The 21,482-nt window shown below is 35.6% G+C and overlaps 1 protein-coding gene across 1 annotated transcript in view; it reads right to left on the bottom strand.

Moving 5' to 3' along the window:
• Window positions 1-20,871, bottom strand: part of LOC137655695 (ELAV-like protein 1) — a 310,530-nt gene extending 289,659 nt beyond the window's left edge. The window contains exon 1 of the mRNA XM_068389671.1: window positions 20,676-20,871. The gene's annotated coding sequence lies outside the window, so the exon portion shown is untranslated. The remainder of the gene's footprint in view (window positions 1-20,675) is intronic.
• Between the last annotated feature and the right edge of the window lie 611 nt (window positions 20,872-21,482).

Here is a 21,482-nt window from a genome sequence, read left to right as displayed (position 1 = left end):
AGATAAAAATGGCCCTTCATTTCCGGTATTATGAATCGATAACATATTAACAGTTCCAAGTAGAGTTGCAAAAATAGCTACTAAAAGTAATATATCGAACGTCAGTTTCAGGACTTTTTAATATTATGAACAAAAATAAATCTACCAGAATATGTAAAGTTCATATAATTATAAAACTAACAATGTGAATTTGCTTAATCGACAATTTAGAAAACCTTAATTCAAAGCAATTATAGACAGAAATCACCTAGTCCGACTTTCCCATGATTTGACACTGCAAAGTCTACAAAGCCTAGCTGCGGTTTTACAGGGCAATCGTTTAGCGAATTTCTGCCATGTTACATCCCTAGTGAGTCTGCACAGCGATGAGGTGCATCAATTATCCAAAGCATATGAATTAGTCGACTGAACTCGGAGGGGGAAAGCCAAAGCCTTTGATTTCAGAAGGGGTCGGTCTATGTGCTTCCTTGGCTAAATCGTTGTCATTTACGTCTACCTGGCCACAGGATGTGTAGTAAGCAAGCCTATTATCATTTAAGTGAACTCTCTCTCTCTCTCTCTCTCTCTCTCTCTCTAGTATCATTTTAGTACAATATTTCAGTGAACAATCTCTCTCTCTCTCTCTCTCTACTATCATTTTAGTACAATATTTCAGTGAACAATCTCTCTCTCTCTCTCTCTCTCTCTCTCTCTCTCTCTCTCTCCTATTATTATTTTAGTGCACTATTTAACTCTCTCTCTCTCTCTCTCTCTCTCTCTCTCTCTCTCTCTCTCTCTCTCTCCTATTATCTTAGTGCACCACTTCGGTGCGCAATGCCACCTTCTCTCTCTCTCTCCTATTATTATTTCAGTGCAATATTTCAGTTCATAATGTCCCTCTCTCTCTCTCTCTCTCTCTCTCTCTCTCTCTCTCTCTCTCTCCTATTATTACTTTAGTGCACAACTTCAGTGCAAAAATGTCCCCTTGTCTATCTCCTATTATTATTTTAGTGCAATATTTCAGTTCACAATATCCTCTCTCTCTCTCTCTCTCTCTCTCTCTCTCTCTCTCTCTCTCTCTCTCTCTCTCTCTCTCATATTATTATTTTAGTGCACTATTCAAGTCTCTCTCTCTCTCTCTCTCTCTCTCTCTCTCTCTCTCTCCTATTATTATTTTAGTGCAATATTTCAGTTCATAATGTCTCTCTCTCTCTCTCTCTCTCTCTCTCTCTCTCTCTCTCTCTCTCTCTCTCTCTCTCTCTCTCCTATTATTATTTTAGTGCAATATTTCAGTTCATAGTGTCTCTCTCTCTCTCTCTCTCTCTCTCTCTCTCTCTCTCTCTCTCTCTCTCTCTCTCTCTCTCCTATTATTATTTTAGTGCACTATTCAAGTCTCTCTCTCTCTCTCTCTCTCTCTCTCTCTCTCTCTCTCTCTCTCCTATTATTATTTTAGTGCACTATTCAAGTCTCTCTCTCTCTCTCTCTCTCTCTCTCTCTCTCTCTCTCCTATTATTATTTTAGTGCACTTTTGTCGTTCAGATGTTAAACCCCCCGTCTCTCTCTCTCTCTCTCTCTCTCTCTCTCTCTCTCTCTCTCTCTCTCTCTCTCTCTCTTATAAAAATTCCTATCGCTTTCTCTCTGCAACTTTCCCTCCCCGACGTTTTCTCTGGCTTCATTTCATAATCCATGTCTCTATCGCTTTCTCTACCTTTGAACTCTCCCGTATTATTATTATTATTATTATTATTATTATTATTATTATTATTATCATTATTATTATTATCTCCTACGTCTATTGACGCAAGGGGCCCTGGTTAGATTTCGCCATTCGTCTCTATCTTGACCTTTTAATTCAATACTTCTCCATTCATCATCTCCTACTTCGAGCTTCATAGTCCTCAGCCACGTAGGCCTGGGTCTTCCAACTCTTCTAGTGCCTTGTGGAGCCCAGCTGAACGTTTGGTGAACTAATCACTCTAATCTCCCTATTCTTATTGAGAAACTCGAATATTCCCAAAATTCTGGCAAAAAGATAGACTACTTGTAAAAGCAAAACGGACGAAATGAGACATACTTATGGTTAAACACACTTGGACACAGCCAATAAATAAACAAACATAAACAGGTGTTTAGTAAACAAGGTCACCGAATAAATATTGCTGAAAGGAAATCGCTTACCACTAACTTAAGAGTAGACTACTTTTCCACACCTCTGCTTAGGAAGCAAATGGTTGATTTACGTAAATTGGCGTCGCAGTGATAAAGGTTATTGACTAAGACCTACATTAGTGTATGATGGAACGACACACAGCCATTAACTCCATAGACACAGGTCTTGAAGTAAACGGAATAGTAAATTTCTTGTCCTTTATAAACGTAAAATGGAAGATTTAATTTAATTTTGTTTCTGTTCTTTAAATATTTTGATTGTTCATTAATGCTCTTGTAGTTTGTTTATGTCCTTGTTTCTTTTCCTCACTGGGATATATTTTTCCCTATTTGAGCCCTTGGGCTTATAGCATCCTGCTTTTCAAACTAGGATTGTGTAGTAGTAGTAGTAGTAATAATAATAATAATAATAATAATAATAATAATAATACTGGCAAGGATCAATCTAGAAATATTTACGAGACAGAATACCCTAAAACATTATTGCCATTTTAGGGGAAACAATTCCACTTTTATTATTTACGTCTAAGAACAGAAAAAACTCCTAAAAAAATGGCAGGCCAAATTTGACACAAACTGCTAACGGCTGCTAACCCATCTCTCGCTTTACTATAAAATCTGTGAACATAAATCTCTCTCTCTCTCTCTCTCTCTCTCTCTCTCTCTCTCTCTCTCTCTCTCTCTGTACAACCCCATCCTCTACTCTCGTTTCAGGTGTGGTAAGTGCCCAGTCCCTGGAATGTCTCTTTCACTTTATTTCCAATCCCCTCACACCTCTCGCCAGCAAGATTTTCTTTGTTTACGCCATACACCGAAATACCATGTACGTCAGAGAACGTCTTTTCATTGTTCAGTATTCACGTAGGTCCTACACCGTTTGAAAAATTGCCGTAAAAAAAAAAAAACGGTAAAAACCATGGAATAAATGTTGCCAGTTCTTAGCCGTTTTAAAAACGGATATATTGGCGTACAGGAGTGATATTACGGTCACCAACCCGTAAAAGATAATAACATGGCTGGGTAAAAATTACGGTCGCCTGCATTTTACTGAAATAAGGCTGAGAACGGTATATTTTTACGGAGAATTTCCGATTAAAATTACGGTTTCTTTAAAGTGTACTTATATTCTGAAACTTCGTTGGACACTTCAAAATGCATATTTTCTAACAGAAGAAAATGACACCGGTGAAAAATAAACTAAAGTGAGCCTAGATTAAAAGTAGTTCTCAAATGTATACTTCCTAATAGATAGGTCACCCGTTAATGCTTTTAGGCATAGATTAACATAATATACATTCTTGAAAACAGTTACAGATTATTATTAATTGCTAAGAAAGATGCTTTAACCCCAAGAGCTCCAACAGGGAAAATAGCCCAACGAGGAAAGGGATTAAGGAAACCGATAGAATAACGTGGCTGAGTGTATCCTCCGGCAAGAAAACTCTAACCCAAGACAGTGGAAGACCATTGTACAGAGGTTATGGAATTACCCAAGACTAGAAAACAATGGTTTGATTTTGGAGTGACCTCCTAGAAAAGCTTCTTTCCATAGCTGAAGAGTCTCTTCTACCCTTACCAAGTGGAAAGTAGCTACTCTGAACAATTGGAGTGAAGTTGTTAATCCCTTCTGTGAAGAAGAATGTTCCTGTTATCTTACTGTTGTCAGGTGTATGAGGAAAGCAGAAAATGTGTAGAGAATAGGCCAGACTATTCAGTGTACTGTATGTGTAGGCATTGGGAAATGAGCAGTAACCAGAGAGGGATCCAAAGTAGTACTACCTAGTAAGTCAAAGAATCCAATAACTCTCAAGGGGTAGTATCTCATCGGGTGGCTGGTGCCTTGGTCAATCTACAACTTACAATTCTGTAAGTAATCATTTCATATCAGTTACTTAAAAAAAAAGTAATTGAGGAAACAGATCAATACAGAAGGGAAAAATATCTTGAGCATCTCCAGTAATCAACATCGGAGAAATATGGAGGGAGGTTCAAGTCACAACAATAAGGTTTGAAGTTGAAAGGTCGTGCGTGAATGGTAGAGGCTAGGGACAGGAAATGTCCTAGAAACTGACCATCAGTGTTAAAAAATAAAGCTTAAAACCATTATCTACCTCTCTGGTTCCTTATTCCTTCCACTAGCCACCGTATACGTAAAAGATTTACTATTCTCCTCTCCATCACATCAACAATCTTAGTTTTTCTGCTGGGTACTAACATTCTAGGATCCTGCTTTGAACTTCCACTCCCTCATTCATTTCTTTAACAGAAAGAGTGTGCCCTGAGGTAGCCCTTGTTCTTTTACCCCAATATTAAGGGGATTCATATGCACGTCACCTACGGCAAATGACCCAGCCCAACCCTCATTCCCTAACCCAGCCTATATGGTATGATATTTTGGCTAAAGATTTTATGATCGAATACTATTACAGTTGTCAACACCAGTCATTGGAAGTGAGCCTAGCCTTTGAATAAAAATTCAGTCTTTAACAGTTGTCATTTTAGTCCCATTTAGTAATATGTAGGACTATGGTGGTAGAAGTCTTACATCAAGCCCCCAACCCCACACACAGTTAAATAGTTTGCCAAGTCTCGTTCTTCAAAACCAAAACCGCTGGAATACATGAGTTACGGTTCATTGAGAAAAAACAAAGCATTAGCCTTGTATAAAAGCGTTGTTACACGATCAAATTTTCTGATATCTTTTCGTATCTTGCCATCAGTTTACACAAATCAAGACACAAAAGATTGGCATATTTTTCATTTCTAAAATACTATCTCCAAAACTGAATCAATATAGTCAAATCAAATCCATAAAACAAAAGTTCATTATTAATCTTAGCTAATAAATCTGTATAGCATGTTCTGAAAACGAGGTTTTCTTTTAACACTTGTAAAAAATTCAAGTACTGAGATTTAGAATTAGGCTAGGTCTAAGGCATAAATGGTATTAGAAACTTTGCTAGACTACTAATTAGTATCTTGGGGTTAACATTCGAAGAGGTAAACTATATGCACGAAATGTATAGCATTAACCTTAATGCTAAATATATAATGGACTGCTGCCGCAATATTGTTAATGTGTTAAAAGTGAGGATTCACATTGTATGGAATAATCTGTGATACCGTAAGTGGGGTTGTGGTTAAACGTTTTCAAGAAACACTGTCAAAACCTTTTCATTTGGCAGTAGTAAGTACATTCACATCAACAAATAAATCATGGTTAGATATGAACAAGACAATAGTAAGTACATTCACATCAACAAATAAATTAAGGTTAGATATGAACAGGACAATAGTAAGTACATTCACATCAACAAACACATCACGGTTAGATATGAACAAGACAATCGTAAGTACATTCACATCAACAAACACATCACGGTTAGATATGAACAAGACAATCGTAAGTACATTCACATCAACAAACACATCACGGTTAGATATGAACAAGACAATCGTAAGTACATTCACATCAACAAACACATCACGGTTAGATATGAACAAGACAATCGTAAGTACATTCACATCAACAAACACATCACGGTTAGATATGAACAAGACAATAGTAAGTAAATTCACATCAACAAATAAATTATGCCTATTTATTAGAATAAGCGAAGTTCATAGTCTATTTTTATCATAGTTACTCAAATAACTTGCAAAGTTACTTGATACCAACGATACAACGCGAACAAAAGACCCGGCAATAATAGGAGCAGAACACGGGTACACACTGCCTCAAAATTATAGAGGTCACGTTTGTAACAAATTGTCCTACGCACGCTAACCGGCAATAGAAACATTTGCTTTTTTTGTTTTTCTTTTTCTAGTAAAATAAACTGTGTTAATCGGTCAGAAAATGTGTATTTATGTCAAATATAATATTTGCGCCAAAACTGTAAATATCTATCTACTGTTCATAACTTTAAATTTCCTGCTTATAAATGTTTATTATCAAAGTTGAATAGAAAAGAATCTTGAGTGCCCATTCAATACATTCGATCAAACGCAAAACTTATTCAGTAAAAAATACATTTATTCTCTCTCTCTCTCTCTCTCTCTCTCTCTCTCTCTCTCTCTCTCTCTCTCTCTCTCTCTCTCTCTCTCTCTCTCTCTCTCTATATATATATATATATATATATATATATATATATATATATATATATTATATATATATATATATATATATATATATATATATATATTGTTCGTACTACTAACAGAAACCTTGTGTGTTCAATGGGTGGCAGTGAGACAATGAATACTCTGCTATGTTACACAGATTGGCCATTTGTGTCATGCTGGCCAACAGTAAAAATGGATGAGTTATGAACATAACAGTAAATTATTAAGGTTAATTTTCATTTATACTCATGTCAGAAACTTATTAAAATGAATTGAATTCTTATTTCCTTAGTTTCCTTGATTGTGGTGTGTCAATTTATGCCTTTAGACCTACAAGAAATAATAAACATACCTAGGCCTACATGAATTACTTTGAATTCAAGTAATGAACGTAACTATAGTCCATTTTTTTAGCGAGGCAGATTTGCACCGACTCGCAGCGGTGCACTTTTAGCTCGGAAAAGTTTCCTGATCGCTGATTGGTTGGACAAGATAATTCTAACCAATCAGCGATCAGGAAACTTTTCCGAGCTAAAAGGGCACCGCTGCGAGTCGGTGCAAATGCGCCTCATTAAAAGAAATTGACTATAGGCTACCGGCTAACTTGAAATTCACTTTGTGCTTTAATAATATAAAAATATATTTCATATTTGTGTGCATCAGAGAATACAGTATACGAATTTTATCACCCACAGCCTGCTTTGTTCTAACCTTATAATTGACTATCATTTTCTCTTAGAAATGCGGAGTAAATTCATTGTTTCTCATATACTTTATTTATTTCCTTATTTCCTTTTCTCACTAGGCTAGTTTTGCTATTTTTCCTTATTGATACCATTAGACTTGTAGTATCCTGCTTTTAACCAACTAGGATTGTATCTTAGCTAATAATAACAACAACAACAACAACAATAATAATAATAATAATAATAATAAAGTATACACATGTTTGGCTGAGTTAAGGGACAGGTCGTTGTGACCAATATCCTCGAAACCAAAAATATCTTCAAAGGATGAGCGCTTAACACCCCCTCCACGGATGACGCAGCAACTTCAGCTATTATACTAACCTCCCTAGCTCACAATGACTAAGAGATTGTTGTAAGCAACCCTCTTAAATCTCCGTTAGCTTATCCCGACACTAGCACAACTATTGCATAGGAATGCAAGTATTTGTTCAGCTGTTATTAATTTTACTAGCCATGTTACAGCCCCGGTTGAAAAATCAGGATGCTACAAGACTAATCTTCAGCAGGGAAACAGCCCAGTGAAGAAAGGAAATAACGAAATAGCAAATAATGAAAATAATGAATAAAAAATGTAAAATATTCTAAGGTAAGTGACAACGTTAAAATAAATCAGTCATATAATCACTAGAACGAGACTATGCCAACTTGTTCGACAAAATAGAATTTACAAGAGCTTTAAACTTCTGGAGTTCCACAAATTCCACCACCAAATTAAGAAGATAATTCCATAACCTGATCAGCTGGATAAAATTTCTAGTATACTGTAGTTGAATCTTAGTAAGAAGGCATGGCCGTTAGAATTAACTGCATACCTAGTACTACGTACAGGGTGGTACGGTCTGGGAAGATCTGTATGCAATTGATTATCTGAATTATCAAAAATCTAATGCAACATTCATTAAGAACTAACTGAACGATGGGTCAGAGATTAATATTAAGATCCGAAATAAGAAATCTAATAGACTGCAAGTTTCTGTCCAACGTGACTAAGTTCGTTATACTTGAAATAAAAAGGCATGTAACAATTAAATTTTCATCAAAATAAGTTCTTTACCATTTTTCCTCTAGCTCATTATGGCAAAACTTTCGTACATTTTACATAATCCCTTAAATATTATTAATTATTTATATTAAGACATTCTGCGAAAATGCTCCTAAAAAACAAACAAACTGCGTCTGCATTCCCCCTTTCGAGAGCGTCTTGGAACATAGATAGCATATCTAGACCTATTACACAAAATGGGATAGTAATAGTCGGGGAAGGGGACGGGAGGTTAGGCTTGTGCTCCCTAAACAGCGTGGATTATAGGGTCATGATATTTACGTATGGGCTAGTTTCCCGAATGTATAGAGCACCTTAAAAGAATGTAAGCAATGTAGAAGTTCATCGTTATTACGTTAGATTTACTGCTGATTACATTTTTAAGAGAAGACAAACTTTTTTTTTTTTCTATTATGAAATACACATTTAAAATCTTACAATTTATAACATATTTAGCCTACATCATCGTATATTTACATAATTTTTTTTTTTAGTTTACACATACTGTATTTACAATTGAAATTTTTACTATAATTGTAAGATGGCATTTACTTCTCTCAAATGATTGTTTTATGTGCTAGTTCGTGATCGATTTTATTCAAACTCTGGTACATCTATCGAAGTTATAAACGAGGTGATGGATATAAATAAAAAAAATGGGTTAACGGATGGAAATTTATAATAACAGGAGAGAGAGAGAGAGAGAGAGAGAGAGAGAGAGAGAGAGAGAGAGAGAGAGAGAGATCATCAAAGTTAACATTAGGAAGCATAAGATCACTTGACGTGATCGAGTTTTAATTCTGAGATGCCTCTAATGTTGCATATTTCCACGTAAATGAATTATCACCAGAATAGGAAAGTTTCAAGTCAGAATGGTAGAACATTCTAGTGTTGTTTTTTTTTATTATTATGAGCTAAACTAAACCCCTAGTTAGAAAAGCAGGAAGCTATAAGCCCTAAGGCTCCAATAGGGAAAATAACCCAGTGAGGAAAATAAATAAGGAAACATAGAATAGTGTGCCTGATTGTATCCTCAAGCAAGATAACTCTAATCCAAGAGAGAGGAAGACCATTGTACAGAGGCTATGGCACATCCAAAGGTAGTGGAAGACCATTGTACAGAGGCTATGGCACAACCCAAGGAAGTGGAAGACCATGGTACAGAGGCTATGGCACAGCCCAAGACAGTAAAAGACTATGGTACAGAGGCTATGGCACAACCCAAGGCAGTGAAGACCATGATACAGAGGCTATAGCACAACCCAAGGCAGTGGAAGACCATGATACAGAGGCTATGGCATAACCCAAGGAAGTGGGAGACCATAGTACAGAGGTTATGGCACAAACCTAGGCAGTGGAAGACCATGGTACAAAGGCTATAGCACAAACCAAGGAAGTGGAAGACCATGGCACAACCCAAGGAAGTGGGAGACCATGGTAAAGAAGTTATGGCGCAACCCAAGGCAGTGGAAGACCATGGTATAGAGGCTATGACACAACCCAAGACTATAGAACAACGGTTTGATTTTGGATTGCCACACACATTGATCTTTAAGAGATGTGCATTTCCATTCGTCAATCTGAAAACTTCAGCCTGCATATGAAATATCAATTATATCCCTTCTGTGGCCAGGGAAATGGTCCTTATGCAAAAAGGAAGTGTTGGCGCAACTTCAGAAATAATCTCGTACTAGTGAGTACATTAGCTTCCAAATCTTGAATGCGTTTGTTAACTAAGGGTAACGAATCAAGTTTTAGAAATTTCTTTCACGTGGAGACCGAGGGAGAGACCCACTATGAGCACTCGAGCTTTAACAAAGGCCTGGTGCTCAAAAGATGTTGCTGCTGCAGCAACAGGAAAAAATTGGCCTAATCGGTCAGAGAGAGAGAGAGAGAGAGAGAGAGAGAGAGAGAGAGGGTATTAGGTCATACGTAAAGAATGAATAGTTTAATGTAAAATGTTTTTAAAATAATTATCTTAAAGATGACTCGATAAATAAAGGGCAAACGTTTTTGAAATGACGAAATTACAAAACAATTTCAGTGATAAACTGATAACTTCAAGCCACTATCGTCAACTATTATTATTATTATTATTATTATTATTATTATTATTATTATTATTATAATACAAGCTACAACCTTAGTTTGAGAAATCCAATGGTGCTAGTCCAAGAGCCTTAATTTTGAAAAATCAATCCTGTAAGGAATATAAATGAATTAAACAATAACTCAGAGAACGGAAAGAACAAAGTCAGGTAAATAATAGCCAGATTAATAATTAACATCTATGCAATGAAACAGGAGTCAAGTCAACCTGCTCAACAAGAAAATAATTTGCATCTAATTTGAACTTCAGATGCTCCTGCGATTCAATCATTTGATTCAAAGGGACATTTGCCGGAATAAAACTTTTAGAATACTGAATAGCATTGAGCGAAAGATGAGACAAAATAGTCAGAAATAACATACTACATACATACATACATATACCAAGGCACTTCCCCCAATTTTGGGGGGTAGCCGACATCAACAAATGAACAAAACAAAAAAGGGGACCTCTATTCTCTACGTTCCTCCAGCCTAACAAGGAACTCAACCGAGTTCAGCTGGTACTGCTAGGGTGCCACAGCCCAACCTCCCACATTATCCACCACAGATGAAGCTTCATAATGCTGAATCCCCTACTGCTGCTACCTCCGCGGTCATCTAAGGCATCGGAGGCAGCAGCATACTAGCTAGTTTAATAGTATTAAACGGTGGATGGTATTCACTAGAAAGGTCTGAACGCAAACAATGGTTAGAATTATGAAAAAGGTGAAATACAATGAGTCAATTTAACAACAGTATCCAGATTGATATCCAGATTGGGAGTCAACTGCCGAGGGCCAGATGGGATCTCAATTTCAAAGCTGACAGCAATAGAATTAGAAAATATTCTAAGGATAGGTCTAAAAATTCTTGAAAAATTCATCAATATACCAAGACAAGTGGGATTTGTTTCTTAAACATGAACTTGTAATCTAGAATTACACCTTAAATTTGAATGAGTTAGATGCTAGTAAAGAAACATTGTCAATGAAAAGATCAGGGTGATCCAATTCGCTAATATTGTTATTATTACTAGCTAAGCTACAACCCTGGTTGAAAAGCAAGATGCTATAAGCCCAAAGGCTCCAAAAGGGGAAAAATAGCCCAGTGAGGAAAGGAAATAAGGAAATAAATAAACGATATAAGAAGTAATGAACAATTAAAATAAAATATTTTACAAACAATAACAACATTAAAACAGACATTTCACATATAAACTATAAAAAAGGCTTATGTCACCCTATTCAACATAAAAACATTTGCTGCAAGTTTGAACTTTTGAAGTTCCACTGATTCAACTACCCGATTAGGATGATCATTCCACAACTTGGTCACAGCTAAACAGGTATAAACAATAATTTAGTTTTATTTGGGTTTAACTTCAGTTCAATAATTCATATCATGCACTAATTATAGCTATATCTTTATTAAGATATTCGGCAATAGGTCTACAATTACGAGATGGAATCGATGCAAAGAGAGTAGCATCATATGTATAAACAAACTTTAATTAAAGGAAAACTCACACAACTTAACACAAAGGCCCAAGACATAGCCCTGAGGAACACTCCAGTTAAATTCCTGTGGTTATATTGCCCATCAACGACAAGTCAGTAATATTTTGTTAAAGAGTCAATAATACCAAGGAAAGATCTAACAGCCATCTGTTATTGAAAACAAGGGTTTTATATTCAACATAGTACTAGTCATGACTTCGGACTTCATGTTCAGAATCAAGAGATTTTTGTACAAAACTGGAACTACAACCATACTAATCTAATCTAATTATGGAAGATTAGCTTCTACGTATTAGCCACACAGTGAAGAATATATTTACCCACGTCTTTAGATTGCCATTAACGGTAGTACTAGTACAGCATAACAGGCTTAAATAGTGTTTTTTTTTAATCATGCCTAAGTTTTATTATCATTATTACTAGCTAAGCTACAACTCTAGTTGGAAAAGCAAGATGCTATAAGCACAAGGGCTCTAACAGGGAAAATATCCCAGTGAGGAAAGGAAATAAATAACAAAAGAATGTAAAATACGATATATATGGAGAGTAAGCGAAATATACGAGAAATTATAAATCATAACATCAAGAAATCTTGCAAATTTATCTACTGTATTTTACGAACAGATGTAACAAAAACATCCGAAAATGAGTGATAAAACCAGTCAGCAATAAATGATAATTCAGTTATCTATCTCGGAACGGTTGGTATGTCCGAAACTCTATATTACTGTTTCCGGTTGATTGTCAACAGAAAATTCACTTAATATGTAAAACAGCTTTATATTACCATACAAAAGTTTGCTATAGGGACACGGATTCAGAAGTAAGTTATTAATGATATAAGAATAATGATTTAATAATCAGTTGGCTTGTTCACAGTATGATAATAATCTTAGGTAGGTTAGGTTTTGAATGAGACTAGATTTTTAAAAGTACCATACAGTATATTTTTGGGAATATCTGACCAGAATTACTTTTATGAAGTGTATTAGTTGAAATAAAATTACATTTAATATCTGACGGAGGATGGCGATGTATAAGGAAATCAGAAATATTTTAAGCCAGACTGATATACTGTAAGTATAATAACCACGTTCACTTTATTGTTGAACTAATAAATTGCTATTATATTACTTTACGATTACGAGAGTTAAGAGAATTGGGGGAATCTATTTTCTCTTATGCAAGTTTAATTTATTTGTTACAGTTCGTTTACCAATATTCACTGATTTGGTGACAATCTGCACAGGAAGTAGATAGTTACCACAGCCGATATGAAGGAAATGAGCTAGGGCAGATATTTCCAGATATTAGTGAAGAGCCAACTAATTATGATATCAATAACCAATAACGGGATATATATATATATATATATATATATATATATATATATAATATATATATATATATATATATATATATATATATATATATGAAAAGTAAAATATTTTGTCATATACCGGGGCGTTTTCAAAAAGATACTTTCTGCCTTTATTGAAGTTTCGCCTATAAATTTTGGGTGACTGACTTTGTGTTACAGTTAAAATTCTTCTAAACCAGAGTAAATATATATATATATATATATATATATATATATATATATATATATATATATATATATATATATATATATATATATATATATATATATATATTTATTGTGAATATCTGCCATCAATGGGCCTATTTAATTCAGACGGCAAATTTCAGCCGATTTTAGTCTATTTTATATTTGACAACTCTACTTATATCAACCTATCAATTATGAAAAATCTAAATGGATTACTCGGGACACCTGTACAAGGTAAATACGGAGCCAAAGTATAAAAGAAATTTTGTTGTTAAGGAACACGAATTATGAATTTCAAATATGGGCTATTTTTCTCTTTTGGAGCCATTGGGTTTATAACATCCTGCTTTTCCAACTAGGGTTGTAGCTTAGCAGGTAAAAATACTACTACTACTACTACTACTAATAATAATAATAATAATAATAATAATAATAAAAACAATAATAATAATAATAATAATAATAATAATAATAATAAACTTGAAAAATTGAAGTCATTCCTGTATATGGAAACATATCAGCCAGGGATCTCCAACAAACACTGCAAGTGTCTTCATGAAGTAATTATTGAATGTAAACAAAACATCGTCCAGCAACCAACCTTTGTGCATGTCAACATCAGGCTACAAACGCACTCTGTCAACGTCTTCGTTCCGTGGTTTCAGGATGTAAAAAACCGGTTAAAAACCTCCTCATCTTGACAAGTTAATCACTACAATGATCAAAAGTAACTTGCTTTGAATTTCTATTTTATTCAACATTGCCCGTTGTTACACAAGGACGTGTGCAGATACAGAGCATGAATTTATAAAATGTTAGTGATTAAAAGTATCTTGTCTTAAGGAATTTTTATTATATTCAGCATGGTCTGTTGCCACACAACAACACGTGCTGACACAGAGCATGGAATTATAAACTGTTCATGAAATTAACATCCGAACAAAAACGCCAACAGCCCCTCTGGCCAGTAAGAACAACAACACTAGACAAATTGTCTTGAGGAATTTCTATTATATTCAGCATGGTCTGTTGCCACACAATAACACAGGGCATGAAATCATAAAATGTTCATGAAATTGAAAATGAACAAAATCGCCAACAGCCCTTCTGGGCGATAAGAACAACAACGCTAAAGCAAAGCTGTACAGCGAAGGAAGGGTTGCCAGATTTTCCAAATGAGAAAAGGCCAATTTCTGATCAAATGCAGCTTCAAAAGGTCAACTTAATAGTACAAAAAGGCATAAAATATAGCATTTAAGGCTAGCCTATTTCAAAAAGGCCAAATTTAGATATCTAGCACGAAAAAAGGACAAATTTGGAGTTTTATGGACCGAAAAAGGCCAACCTGGCAACCCTGCTTTGCTGTCGTGCATACAAATCTGGGCCTCCGAAACGACAAGTATTAAAAAAAGGCGAGAGGTGCAGTGGAACCGACTCGTTACTCACAACGCGTTAATCGCCCTTAAACATTACTGCTTTCCTGGACGGGAAGCTTTCGGAAACACGAAATCTCAATTTCTTTCAAAACTTTTCATTTCAGTTTTTTTTTTACTATGGTGCAACATGAGTTGCAAAACGGAAATCATCAATTTTCTTTTGGTTGATTGGTTCCCTATCAATCAGACGTTCACCAAAAAGTATATAAATTATTGTTTTTGAGTGACGAAAAATTAAAATCAAGATGTGTGATGTTGTAAATTGTTAAATTAGATGGATTTGTTTATAGAAAAATGCAATTAAATGTGATTATACTGTAAATATTGTGATTGTAAAGAATATGTAATTTAACTTTTTAATAAAAAGATAAAAAAAAAACAGACGTTTAAATTATAATAATCTAGAATAAAATATAATGGATGGAATAGGATTTTATTTGTCTTTATCGAGAAAAATAAAGCTTCAGTTTCAAAAAGCATTTTCAAGATTAAATTTAGGAATGGGTCATGATTTGGATATTGCTATAAGCTTCCTTGTAATCTCATAAAACAAAAGGGTGTAAACATAAATTTTCTAAATTTATGATGTCATATCACGTGCATTTCATACTATAAATTAGAAAGTAAACTATTCTCGGCAGCAAATATAAACTGTAAATGTATTATTTTTTCGCGTAAAATTCGCAGTAGAAAGATTAGAAAAATTGAGAAAATGTACACCAGAAATTTACGGCATAATTAACTATTGTAAATTCAGGCTTTAGCAAGAGTAACATATATCGACGTAGTTTTATTTCGGGAACAATCAAGTTATTTAATATCCCAGGCACAAAAATAACTTATCCAGAAACCTGAAAAATGGAATATACACCAAGAAAAGTTATTTTAAATAACTCACAGAATAGCCTGAATAATTGCATGTGCAAAAAGTGGAAAAACATGTCGACATGTTATTTCGTAGTAGCACAATTAAAGTACAATAATTGAATTATTTAATATCCTCGGCACAAAAATAACTTATCCAGCAGCCTAAAAAATGAAATATACACCCAGTACCTGCAGAATTGCCTGTATTATTGCATATGTAAAAGGAAGAAGAAAAAAAAATTCTCCATGCCCCCAACCACCGCACCAACTCCATTAACTGCGCAAATGAGTCTACACAAGGGGAGCAGGCACAATATACACATACACCAAATAGTCTGTTCTATTCTTTACACATTTTACTCTTTCATCATACACCTTACAACACTATCTAAAGAACTTGCAGAATTGTCTGTATTATTGCATATGCAAAAGGTAGACAAAAAAAAAAAAAAATATTACACTGTACTGCCTCCATGAACTCTGCGTGCATGAGTCTATACAAGACGCAGGTAGAATATATTCATACACCAAATAGTCTGGTCGATTTTTTACACATTCTCTTCATACACCTGACAACACTAAAGAACTTACATAATATCCTGCATTATTGCATAAACAAAGCTAGAAAAAAAATCTTACACAGCACCGCCTCCATGAACTCTGCGTGCAAGAGTCTATACAAGACGCAGGCACAATATACACATACACCAAATAGTCTGGTCTATTCTTTACACATTCTCCTCTTTCTCCATATACCTGACAACACTATCTAAAGAACTAATACAATTCCCTGTATTATTGCATATGCATAAGGTAGAAATACAATCTTACACCGCACTGTTCTGTGTCCATGAGTCTACACAAGGGGCGCAGGAACTATATACACATAAACTAAATAGTCTGGTCTATTCTTTACATATTCTCCTCTTTCCTCATACACCTGACAACACTATGTAAATAGCTTACAGAATGGCCAGCATTATTGCATATACAAAAGGTAGAAAAAAAAATCTTACACCGCACCAACTCCATGAACTGTGCATTCATGAGTCTACACAAGGGGAGCAGGTAGAATATACACATACACCAAATAGTCTGGTCTATTATATACACATTCTCCTCTTTCCTCATAAACCTGACAACACTATCTAAAGAACTAACATAATTGTCTGTATCATCGCATATGCAAAATATAGAAAAAAAATCTTTCTCCATATCCCCCCACCAACCGAACCGCCTCCATGAACTGACCGTGCATGAGTCTATACAAGACTTTACACATTCTCCTCTTTCCTCATACACCTGACAACACTATCTAAAGATCTAACATAATTGTCTGTATCATTGCACATGCAAAAGATAGAGAAAAAAATTTTCTCCATATCCCCCCACCAACCGCACAGCCTCCATGAACCGTGCGTGCACGAGCCTACACAAGGGGCGCAGGCACAATACTATATACTAGACGTGTGAGGCGAAAGCTCAACTTTAAACAGACCACATACCTTCGCTCTCAGAGAAGGACTTTCCAAAACAGATTTTAATTAGGTAATCATCAACGCAAACAGAACACTTAAATGTACCCGTCATTGCGTTCCATCATCTCCTGTCTGTTATCATCAAACGCTCCTGTCAAATTACGATGCAAATGAGAACCAGCCGACTATTATATTCGCTATCATTTATACATACGTGCATCATACGAATACGTATTCACAATCGCACACACTGCATGCATGCATACATAGGTGCATACTTACTGTAGGTTACATGCAAAGAGACGTGCATAGATGGAAACGAGAGAGAGAGAGAGACTCATTCTATACAATATTTCCTCTTCATGGCTCAAAGATAATTCCTCTAGAAATGGAAATTTGGGTCTGGATTAATGATAAATTTGATTTAACAAACTGAGAGTCAGTTTCAAAAACGCGTCAGCCTATCTCAATAAAATTCCTTTTGAAAAATGTATCAAATTCCTGACATTTACGATTGAAAAGCGTAGTAACGTGCGTCAAGATCATGGTGTGAAATCCGTCTGATTTTGGGATATGGCACTATATAAAAACAGAAACTTCCTTTAAAAAACTAGAAAAACACTCTGTGAGTGCAGACCTCCGCCACAGAGGCTCATTTCTCGAAAACAGCTTGTCTTTTCCACAATTAATTTACACCGTATGCGTATTTGAAGCCTTTTTGACAACCATGTGCGAACTTGGGGTTAAGGTTACGGTTAATTCAGTCGACCTTTTGCGCGACCTTGACCTTAACCTTTGCCCTAGGACTTTCAAAATTGAACCAATTCCACGTCTCAAAATAGCAATTAATCCCTGAACGTCTCACTATTCCATGAGTAAAATTGTAGCCAGGAAGTTGTTCACAAACAAACAGACAAACAGGGACGAAAACATAACCTCCTCCCAACTTCGTTTACGGAGGTAAAGATCCTGAAAATACAGAGGAGAGTGGATGAAACTGTAATGGGTCTCTTTAAAATGTTTTTTTTTTCCCCTAACCTTTAGAGTCCTTCGAATGCTTGAGAATATCCTAGTTTGGTTTCCGGATTAATAACTCCTATGTTTCATAATTTGAATAGTTTATATATGAAATATTTATTTAGGTGTTGTTCCTGTTCTCGGGGGTATTTTATTTTAATTATTAATTACTTCTCTCATTTCCTTGTTTCCTTTCCTCACTGGGCTATTTAAAATGTTGGAGCCCCTAGGCTTGTAGCATCCAGGTTTTCCAATTAGGGTTGTAGCTTAGCAAATAATAATAATAATAATAATAATAATAATAATAATAATAATAATAATAATATACAGCAGGATTCCCCGTCCGCTCATATTTTTCTTTCTTATAATTTGTGGATATTTTTTTTCATAACTGAACTCGATAACTTTGTAAGAGAGTTTAACAATTCGCTTTCGTAGTTAATGATAAAGAAAATTGTATTTGCATTATCCTCGTGTATATACTGTTATTTTTATCATTATCATTATGATCAAAATTACTATTATTATCAATTTTAAGATTATTAAACTTTTACTAACCCACTGCAGAACCAAGGCCTCAGACATGTCCTTCCACTGGCGTCTGATTATGGTATTTCTATACCAGTTTATACCAGCAAATTTTCTTAGTCAATCCACCGTCTTCTCTTCCCTTCCATGCTTTCATGCCGCCTCTTTTGCAATCTCTCGGGACCCACTGTTACTCTTAATGTCCATCTATTATCTCATAATATCCTATATATATATATATATATATATATATATATATATATATATATATATATATATATATATATATATATATAGTGAAAAAGTGATTGACTACATTGTCATCTATGCTGCCGCAATAGAGAGCTTCAATTGAAAGTTGAAGGTGTCAGGTTTCAGTTCCAGTTTCATCTCAATTGATGCTCACCAGAACGTCAGCCGGGCAAACCCAACCCCGCCACTGTGGTTCCCAACCACAGCAGTGATGTGCTGCCATGCTAGGGTAGAACACGTTACCACTTATCGTCACTTTCTCCCGAGCGAGAATAAAACAAACGGGTCTTTGACGTTTCGTGGTCAGTATTGGTGTGGCTTGAAACTGTCCAAAGGACTGAAAATTAATCTCTCATTTAATTGTCAGTTACACTGACACGTACTGTATGTCGTGCTACTCTAAAGTCAGTAGCCATGTAGCACCCAGCATTTGGCACACTAAATAAAATGTGTGAGACGGACATTGCTAGTGTTGGTGAAAGTGATTAGTACACCCTATGTACGGACATTAGTCTATGAATACGGATGTGGTTTATGAAGTCGAATGAAAAATCCCTTCATAGATATAACGGAAGAGTTACTCTTCCTAGATGCTACAACGGTAAGCTAACTCTTCCACTTCACTACATGATCTTTCATTAAGGATGATTCTGAAATCTGAGCCCGAAGTCCTTGAAGTGCTGCCATTTCCCAAACTCAATTTCAAGGTGGATCAAGAGTAAGGCGAGAAGGGTTGGAGACAATCTCCTTAAGTGGGGTCTCCCCCCCTCCCCATGCTGAGTGCCCATGTGGGCATCCCATTCAGATAATGGTCCACATATATCGTAATCAGGACGTTATGAAGTGTATACAATGTTGATGCGATAAGATATGATGATAAGAAAAAGGTTTATCCATAATTTACTATAAATTCTAAAAGGCATTTGGAAATTAGCACAAAATATTCCATTGCAGTTCGAATACATTGTTTTTCATTACTGTATTTGAATATATAACCTAAAGGTTTAAAGGCCGTCATGAATGGCAGAGGCAAGGAACAGTGACATTGCCCTATCAAGCAACACATTGCCCTAGACACTAACCATTTATACATATGATTAGCGCCCAAGCCCCCTCTCCACCTCAGCTAGTACCAAGGAGAGCCAGACAATGGCTCATGATGACTCAGCAGATATACCTATAGGCTTCCCAAAACCCCCCTTGCTTAGCTCACAAGGAGAGTGAAGTTGCAGCGACCAAAGGAACTAATGAGTTAGAGCGGGACTCGAACCCCAGTCAGGCGATCACTAATCAAGGACGTTACCAACAGGCCACCAGACGACGTAACTGGCAAACTGAACTACATTATCAAAGGCATGAAAGAAGTTAAACATATTAAAAGCTTACATGATAGCAATCATATCTATAATATTGCAATTGTATGCACACACAATACATCAACAACAGCAACAACAACAACTACAACAACAACAGAAAATGCAGCCGTTTCTAGTGCACTGTAGGGCAAAGGCCACATGCATTTCCTTATTCACGTCCGGGGTTTGAACGTTATCATCACCACTCTGGCCACTGCGGATTGGTGAAGGTGGAGATTTTTGTCTGGCCGCTCATAGCAAACCAACATTGTATGGGTGGTCATGACTAGTATAGCTTTGCTGATCATAGCGATACGCAAAACCTTTCACTACGTTAAGGTATCCCCATGCAGAAAGGTATATATATATATATATATATATATATATATATATATATATATATATATATATATATATATATATAATGAATTCTTGTCCCTTATCGCCAAGGGAATCACTTACCAGCCTCATTAATTAATAAATGCGCCTGGTGTCCTTACCACACACAAGTGTCACTAGTCCCACGTCAGTAAAATGAATCACAATGAAGTTGATCTTAAACAGCTACACAGACACTTCCTTGTGCAATTCCTAGCAGGAAGGATTCGGTAGATGAATTCACACAATAAATCCACGAGACAGAAACATCTTTGGTTTTCCAGGGAGAGGTTTGTCAAATGCACCCTCACAGATGTTTTTCTGGCGACTGGGCCACTCCGTGTTGAAGCACATGTAGGTAATCTTATTCAACGATACACCTGCGCTCACAGCACGTGGCCATTTTCGTGTGATCATAGCACACCACATTTTTTCTTCTACAGCTGCGTTGGCCTAAACTGTTTCATTATTCTAAATAAAACAGAAACAGATTTATATTTACCTATTTATATATTCATCTACTTATCAGTTTAACTATTGACTGTCTTATCGCTTACTTATTTAGTTTTATATCAACAGTATACTTCATATCTTCCATGAAGCATTAGATTTATACGAAACCTTTCGTATTTTGGTTTATATCAGTTGAAAACACATAACAGACATTAAAGCCGGATCTCATCCTTCGCTTATTAACCCCCCCCCCCTCTCTCTCTCTCTCTCTCTCTCTCTCTCTCTCTCTCTCTCTCTCTCTCTCTCTCTAATGATTTTGGGCTTGAAAATAAGACAATAGAACGAATGATGCAACACTCATTATAGTTAATTACTCTTCACAAATGAGAGATGGAATAGCTGCTATCTTAGACCACATCAATAACATCTTCGGGATGGTAGAATAAGTGCCGTATGGTGAAGTTTGTTTGCTTTAT

Source organism: Palaemon carinicauda, chromosome 16 (genome assembly GCF_036898095.1).
Source record: "Palaemon carinicauda isolate YSFRI2023 chromosome 16, ASM3689809v2, whole genome shotgun sequence".
NCBI lineage: Eukaryota > Metazoa > Arthropoda > Malacostraca > Decapoda > Palaemonidae > Palaemon > Palaemon carinicauda.
This window is presented reverse-complemented; position numbering and strand designations above follow the sequence as displayed.